Here is a 7,940-nt window from a genome sequence, read left to right on the forward strand (position 1 = left end):
TACTGAGTGTACACAAAAACTCCTCCTATCAAACCTCTGGAATGAGGAAATGTGATTCCTGTTACCTGAATAGGCAAATCACGCCAACTCAGGCCTCTTTGCACTTAGCTGCTTACTGTGCATAACCAGTTCTGCTTCCGAGTTTGGGGGTGGAATCAAAGGGTTGCAGATTTTGGAGATGAGCAATCAGTGCATTTTTAGCTCCAAATTACTTCTAGGTATTGTACAGATAGGGCTGCCAACCTGTTGGCCAAGGGTACCAGTGTACTTCCTATGGCGCCTGCGAAAGGTCTCTGTAAATATATACCCATTGCTGCAATCTGTGGACTACAGGAGAGTTCAAAAGATCTCAGAAGCTCACTCCACAGTAAGTCAGAGCAGGGCTTTTAGTGTGGATGCCCCTGTTCTGTAGAACACAATCCCTGTTGAGATACAATAGGCACCCATTAACTACAGTTTCGACAAACAGTTGAAGACATTTTTCTTCTGACAGGATTTCCTAGTTGGATAAATGGGTCTTTGCCATTAGCGTCTGTTCTGTATGGTTTCAGTTTTGTTATGTATGTATCTGGGCTTTTGTGGTTGTGTGTTTTTAGCAGTTTTTAAACCGGTGTTTTGATTCGTTTGCAGTTTTTATTGTACATTAACATGAGATGATTGTATAGGATTATCAGTGATAATAAGATATCCTCTCAGAAATCCACATGGTATGAGAGACTGTTTACTCTTCCTGCCTACTGGCTTGGCCTCTCCTACATTGACCACTCACCCTTAAACACGCTCACATTTCATTGGGTGCCAGGACTGTACACACACCTTTCTTTATGTTCTTGAAGAGAGAAGAGTTTTCCCCCTCTCTGTGAATGAATACAGTGGTTGCTGGTGTAGGTATCTATCTTTCCATTGGCAGGGAGATGTGGTCACACCATTCTGTTTCCATCTCTTTTTCTAGATGTGGCAGCCAATTTATGTCATGCTAGGTTTAGCCATTTTGTGACTGACACCCATGGCACTCCTTCAAAATTCCAAATGTGCCCACTAACCCAAAAAAAGTGCTCTTATGTAGCAGTAATATTTCGGCTGCCCAGTGACAATTAAGTACTACACAGAGCATGGCAGCCAATTGAAGGAAAGTTGGGGGTATTTAACAGTAATGCTGGAGGAAGAAGGAGGATCAGCAATTGTTCTGTTAAGATGGTTGCTTGGGTTGTACTACTAATGGCATTCTGGCCTAGCTGTATATTTTAACAAAACAAATTCTGTTCCTCTTATTTTGTGTCATCTCTCCTGAGAAGGTAGGAAGCTTCACTGGAAGCAAATTGCAGCACCAGTCATCCCAGTAACCACCAGGAAACTGCCTGGAAGTTGTTTCTCATGTTACAATGTATGCATTGCTTCTGCAAGACTCTTCAGCCCACCAGCTGTGTGTATACTATATGCACGTTCATTTGCACTTGCAGTATACCTAGGTATATACCAACTGTGTCCACAAAGAGACCCTTGTGCCATCAGGGAATTTGCGAAACAAACCACAAGTCACACCTATGCCATACATTTAAATCACATGGCTTCTCCCAAACAACTCTGGGAATTGTAGTTTGTTAAGGGTGCTGGGAATTGTAGTTCTGTGAGGGATAAGCTACAGTTGCAAAGATCATTTGGACGGAAGCCATGTATGGTGTGGATGTGAGGACAGTCTCCACTGCTGCATATGAGTCCACACATGTAGTCCGATCACAAATCTGCAAATGAGTGTGTGTGTCACAGGGCTGTGGCTCGACACGGCAACCCCCTCCCCACTGCACAGACCCATTGCACATACACTTAGTTGTCTGTACAATTGCTTGAGTGTCTCCACTTGAGAGATTTTCTCACAGGAACAGGGTCATAATGTATATGCAAGTAAATAATTCAGGTATGCTCATCTCTTCAGTTTGTTAAGGATGTTTCATTGCCCTTAGCAGCACAGCATGGGATGGTATAGGCCATTGCCTGGTTGCCTTGGCAACAAAGCGTGCCTCTACCATGCCCGTGAGATCAGTACAAGCTCAAGTGCTCTCCATTATGTTACTAAACATAGCCATATAGAATTGGGGATGTGGCACCATGATAGGTCTACTGTCCTAGCCATAACCCCTCAACATCCCTGCTCCACTCTCCTATTCAGTGACTTTGCCTGGCTGGTGTGTGTCCTTGAATGGTGATAATGCTTGCTGGGATTGAGGATAGATGGATGGGGGTGTGTGTGTGTGTGTGAGCCACTGACTTTTATATGGCTGGAATGTAGTCTCCTATACATCCATTGAGTAAACACAGCTAAGGAGCAAGCACAGTTCCTATAGGCAGAAGGACTTCATACGAGTGCAGAAAAAAATGTCCTCCCCTCTTTTTACCTGTCTTCCTGGATTTAGTTTACTTCTCTTACTGCTCCCCATGGTGCTGACGATGTAATACGCAAAACACTAAAAATGGGCTAACACCTCTTAAAAAGATATTTCCACTTTGTGGTTAGCAATCAGACTTTCTCCTCCCCTCCCGTCCCCCTCCTTTCACTTGCTACCAGACCCTGGCAACATAGTCTCTAAGTCCATTTAATTTGAAAAGCCTGATTTAGGCTAATTGATAGCAGATGAGTCCCACAGAAAATGGCGAAGCGGGATTTACTGAACATGGCATATGACAGCTTAGAAACAGGCACCCTCCTCCCTTTGACCCCAAGTTTTATTTCACACATAGTGCACTACTGCCAAAGGTGGTATTCCTCCAAAAGGGGGGGGGGAATAGTGTTTAATTTTTTAACAGTTTTTAAACTTCTTTTTAATTGCTTTGCATAAAACTGTCCTACAATTTTACAACCTTCAATAGTCTAGACCTCCTTGCTGGTTTTCATTAGCCCAAGAGATGTCTGGCACATTAAATTAGAGAAGCAGAGTTTGCAGGAGGTTGGGGGTGGGGGTGGGAAGGGCACATTATAGAAATGGTTTGCTGTTGTTGGTGTCCATCTTATTTCGTACAGGTCCAAGATGAGAAAGCACAGAACCAGGGCAGGCCACACACATCCTAGCACCCCTTATGGCAGGAATTTGGGCTCCTGGACTACAATTTGATGGCAGCCAAGCACTCCATTGTGGACCTAACTACATGTGACATTGAACATGCTTTCTTTGGGGGGTGGAGGTGGTATGTGTGCTTAATATTGCTGCTTTTATGTTGAAGGAAGTGTAGCCCATCAAATAGTACATAGTTAATAACAGCATCTCCTCTATTTCCCGGCTCCCCAGTAGAGAATGGTCAAAAGGAGAGAGGGACCCCACCAGCCCTGACATCTCTTAACCTCACCCCATAGTGCCAGCTGTGAATAGTGAGAGCTGTGAAGCAGTGAATAGTGAGAGCAAGAGAAAAAATAGTGGTACTAGAAATAAATCACAACCAGCCACCTGTGCCCGCCTGGTCTCTAGGTCAGGGTAGCCAACATGGTGCCCTCCAAATCCTTTCTGTCAGAAAACCTAGTCTCACTCTGACATTTATTATTATCATTATTATTATTATCATCATTATTGCAGTATTCTGTAACAGCTGAGGCTGCTTTTTTATTATTACGGTATTAAAGTTTTCATGGTTTACAAAAGTATGTGCAATGTCTCTTTTTTCAAGTTACATTTTCCATAGGTCAGTTTCATTTGTTGAGATATTAGGGTTACTTTAGGAAGAAAAAAGGGGAGAAGAGGTGGAGGGGGCCATGGTGGGTGAGGGTGGGGTCGGGAGGAGATATTTCTATTTTGCTTAAAGTATGTGTGGGTTTTTGTATCAGCGTCGTTTGTGCAGGTTCTCTTTGCTATTCACTTGTGTTCCTTTGGTGGTGAGAGAAATTGTGGTTGGCCTAGGGTACAGTGTGCCATTGCCATTATAAGAGAACAAGAGATGAGTTCATGGCAAATTCCAGTGCCTCTCTTTCTGGAAATATAGCACTGGATCTGTTGCTTTGGAACTAAGTGAAAGGATCAATTAGGTGCTAGTGTGGAGGTCTCAACACCAATCTGTTTTTCTCTCATATCCATGACACAGTGACCCAGCTGCTTCAGAAAGAACAGCCCTGTCTTTTTAGGGTCATCCGATCTGGGGAACTGGCTCTAGGCCACCACTGGCTCTAGGTCACCACAACCACCCCTCTATTTTCATAGTGGTGTGATTAAATTCTACACCTAGATTTGCAGAGATTCCAACTGAGTTTGGGTTTAGACTGCAAGTAACCGCGATGGGGTGAGCTCCTGTTGTTCAGTCCCAGCTCCTGCCAACCTAGCAGTTCGAAAGCACATCAAAGTGCAAGTAGATAAATAGGTACCACTCCGGCGGGAAGGTAAACAGCGTTTCCGTGTGCTGCTCTGGTTTCGCCAGAAGCGGCTTAGTCATGCTGGCCACATGACTCGGAAGCTGTCTGCAGACAAACACTAGCTCCCTCAGCCAGTAAAGCAAGATGAGCGCCGCAACCCCAGAGGCATCTGCGACTGGACTTAATGGTCAGGGGTTCCTTTACCTTCACCTTTACTATGAGTGACAGCTTAAAAATACTGCTTCCAATACCACTCTGAAAATGTATCACCTGTACTCAGCAATAAAAACTCAAGTTATTGCTTGTACTTGGCCTTAGATAAGGTAAGGAAATCACAGCACTGAATATGATTTTGACAGTGTACACCACCTATAAAACCTTTTGAACCTAAGAACAAAATAGCCTATTATAATTTGCCATTCAGATAACACAGCTGAGTAAATCTGGGGCTCTTGCTTGTTTATTAAGGTACTAATCCTTTGTTTTCCGCTGTGCAAATCTTTTCCAGGAATCCCAGGGTAGTGTAGCATTTAAGAGAGATTTATTTATATAAGCAGTGAACGGGGGGGGGGGGGGGGAGTCCTTCCGATGTCTTAAGGATTCCTGGTGCGTAATGTGTGTTGTGGAAAAGGAATTGATTTTGTTTTCCTCTCTTCATAACTGCAAGATACATTTCATACAGGGGAGGGCTCAAAGCAGGGAGGAAGGAACCCAAGCAAAACAAGAGAGAAACAACTTATAACAGGGACAGCAGAAGTATACCAGAGTTATGACATCATTCTCATCATGCCCTGCCCTGCTCTGCACTACCTTGTCTTTGGCATCCGTAAGGTGAAGATACAATTCTATGATCCCAAAAACACAATGGGAGAGTTCAGTTTGCTCGATGCTATTGAGATGTAGCAGAGTAGATCCAAACAAAGATCTGGCGGTGGGATGACAAGAGCCCAAGTAGATGCAACTCTGACATATCCTTTTTGGTTAGACATGGCCAAAATGAAAAGCAAAAGGCTGCACAGGTAAAGAATGCAGAATTCTCCCTCTACCCACAAGTCACTCCTCTTCCGCGGCACTTTACTCCCCAGATGACCTCTGATCATCAGAAGCGTAGCAGCAGAGCATGGAAGAGTGTGTGAGAATGTTCTGTACTCCTCATACATGCATCTCTTCATCCTGTTAAAGACTGGGGAACCTTTGTTCTTTAAAAAAGAGAGACATTGCAATGTAATGCAGAGGTTTTCATTTGGTGGAATGGGAACCGCAACTGGGTTGCAGACTGACCTAAACTAGGTCATGTCAGTGGCCATTTATTTGTTTAGTTTTTCTAGGAAGGAAGGAAGGAAGGAAGGAAGGAAGGAAGGAAGGAAGGAAGGAAGGAAGGAAGGAAGGAATGTGATTAAAAAGATACTGGCACTCATGTTGCAGATTGAAGCAAATAGCAACTCCAGCCTGCAACATGGTGGAAAGCTAGTGGAGATATGGTCTGGCACCAACAATGTCAGCTTATATGAGCCTGGCAAAGACATTCTTACCTTCCCAGGCATTTGGATCTTGATGCATTTTGATTTTTGGCCTGTTGTCAGCATTCATCTTTTAGCCAGGTAGAGAAGCATATTTTCCTCCTTATTGATTGCTGGTGGATGAATGTTATTAGTACTATGCATGGTTTTACTGATTTCAAACATTTTGTGGTACTCTTATATTCTTAATTTGTAAGTTGCTTTGAGACTTTTCTCTAGAAAGAGATGAACATGTATAATAATAAAAATAAAAAACCCCTCCCATTGACAAGACTTCTGTCATTGTGGTGAGTTTATTTTGCAGTTGTTAAATATTAGACCCTAGAGGTGGATGTGTTCTGGATGTGTTCTGAAGGCAGATAGGCCCATTTAGTGGTAACTTAAGAGACAATGCAAATATCAGTAGGTATTCATTTCTAAACCTTCATTTAACAGATCGGTCTCCAATGTGGTGCCCTCCAGAAGTTATTGGACTACAAGTCCTACCATCCCTGACCACTAGGGCTGATAACAAATGTATTCCTAGGGTGACTAACCTATGGCCCTATAGGTGTTGTTGAACTCTAGATCCCATCAACTCCAGCCAGCATGGCAAGTGGCCAGGGATGATGGGAGTTTTAGTTCAGCAACATCTGGAATTCAGCCACAGGTGAGCCACCAGAGTTCCATAACTGGAGGACACCATGTTGGCTTTTAATATATATATATCAAGCTCGAAGCCCATTTGTCATTGAGAAGCTAGAACCCAGAAGATTCCTATGCTCTTCAGAGGGGCTGGTGCCACTGATCTACTGCCAATCAATGCACAATTTGCACAGCTCCCACTTGGCATGTAATTAGATGCCCCTTTGAATATTAATCCTTTACCTTATTTCACCTTGGTTGTGGTTTTTGGGCCCATTGATGCTCCCTTGGTTTGTCTGCAAACGGGGCCCAACCCTGCGGAATAAGCCGAGCAGGATACGCCTGGCGCCAATGAGCAGGGCAGCTTGGGGTATGGAGCTTAGCCAACCTGGCTCTTCACACATGGTAGTTAGTGCTTTTTAAAACCCAGTAGTTATTACAATTAAAAACATTACTGGGGAGCGTCTCCCTCGTTAAGCATATTAGGATTAGAATAAATGAGAGCTGTATGAAGCAGCTGGTTTATACACTGTTATTATTTTCAGCTGGAATGATGCGGGAATTGGGATGTGTATGAAGGGGAGGGGAATATCTTGCAAATACAGTTAAGGATGTGGGATATCAGCACTTCCTGGTTAACTCTTCGTGGGCTGCCAGATGGTCACTGCATCTTCAGCAATTTCTGCTCTACTATCAATGTGAGATTCTCAAGTAAGGGATGCTGTTTTGCCACTTTCCCATTAAGCTTCTTTACCCGACAATAGGTTCAATAGTTCAGGACCCAACTTGCTTTCCATGTCTCCCAGCTGGACCAAAAATATTTCCCCTTCTGAAATGTGTCATTTGGTATTGTAGCTATTTGGCTGGTAGAGTATCAAGTTTAACCTCTGCTTGGGTACCAGATCCAACCACCCGCTATATAGGAGAACTGCAAAAGTTAAACCTAGCAATGTTGTGGTGAGGCAAAAATAAAAATAAAAATCGCCACCCTTGAGGTGTTTGTTGGAAGGGCAGGGTAAACGACTTGGATGATGGACTCAAGGGCATCCTGATCAAATTTGCAGATGACACCAAACTGGGAGGGGTGGCTAACACCCCAGAGGACAGGATCACACTTCAAAATGACCTTGACAGATTAGAGAACTGGGCCAAAACAAACAAGATGAATTTTAATAGGGAGAAATGTAAAGTATTGCACTTGGGCAAAAAAAATGAGAGGCACAAATACAAGATGGGTGACACCTGGCTTGAGAGCAGTACATGTGAAAAGGATCTAGGAGTCTTAGTTGACCACAAACTTGACATGAGCCAACAGTGTGACGCGGCAGCTAAAAAAGCCAATGCAATTCTGGGCTGCATCAATAGGAGTATTGCATCTAGATCAAGGGAAGTAATAGTGCCACTGTATTCTGCTCTGGTCAGACCTCACCTGGAGTACTGTGTCCAGTTTTGGGCACCACAGTTCA

This window comes from Podarcis erhardii (genome assembly GCF_964252035.2).
Source record: "Podarcis erhardii genome assembly, chromosome: 2".
Classification (NCBI taxonomy): Eukaryota; Metazoa; Chordata; class Lepidosauria; order Squamata; family Lacertidae; genus Podarcis; species Podarcis erhardii.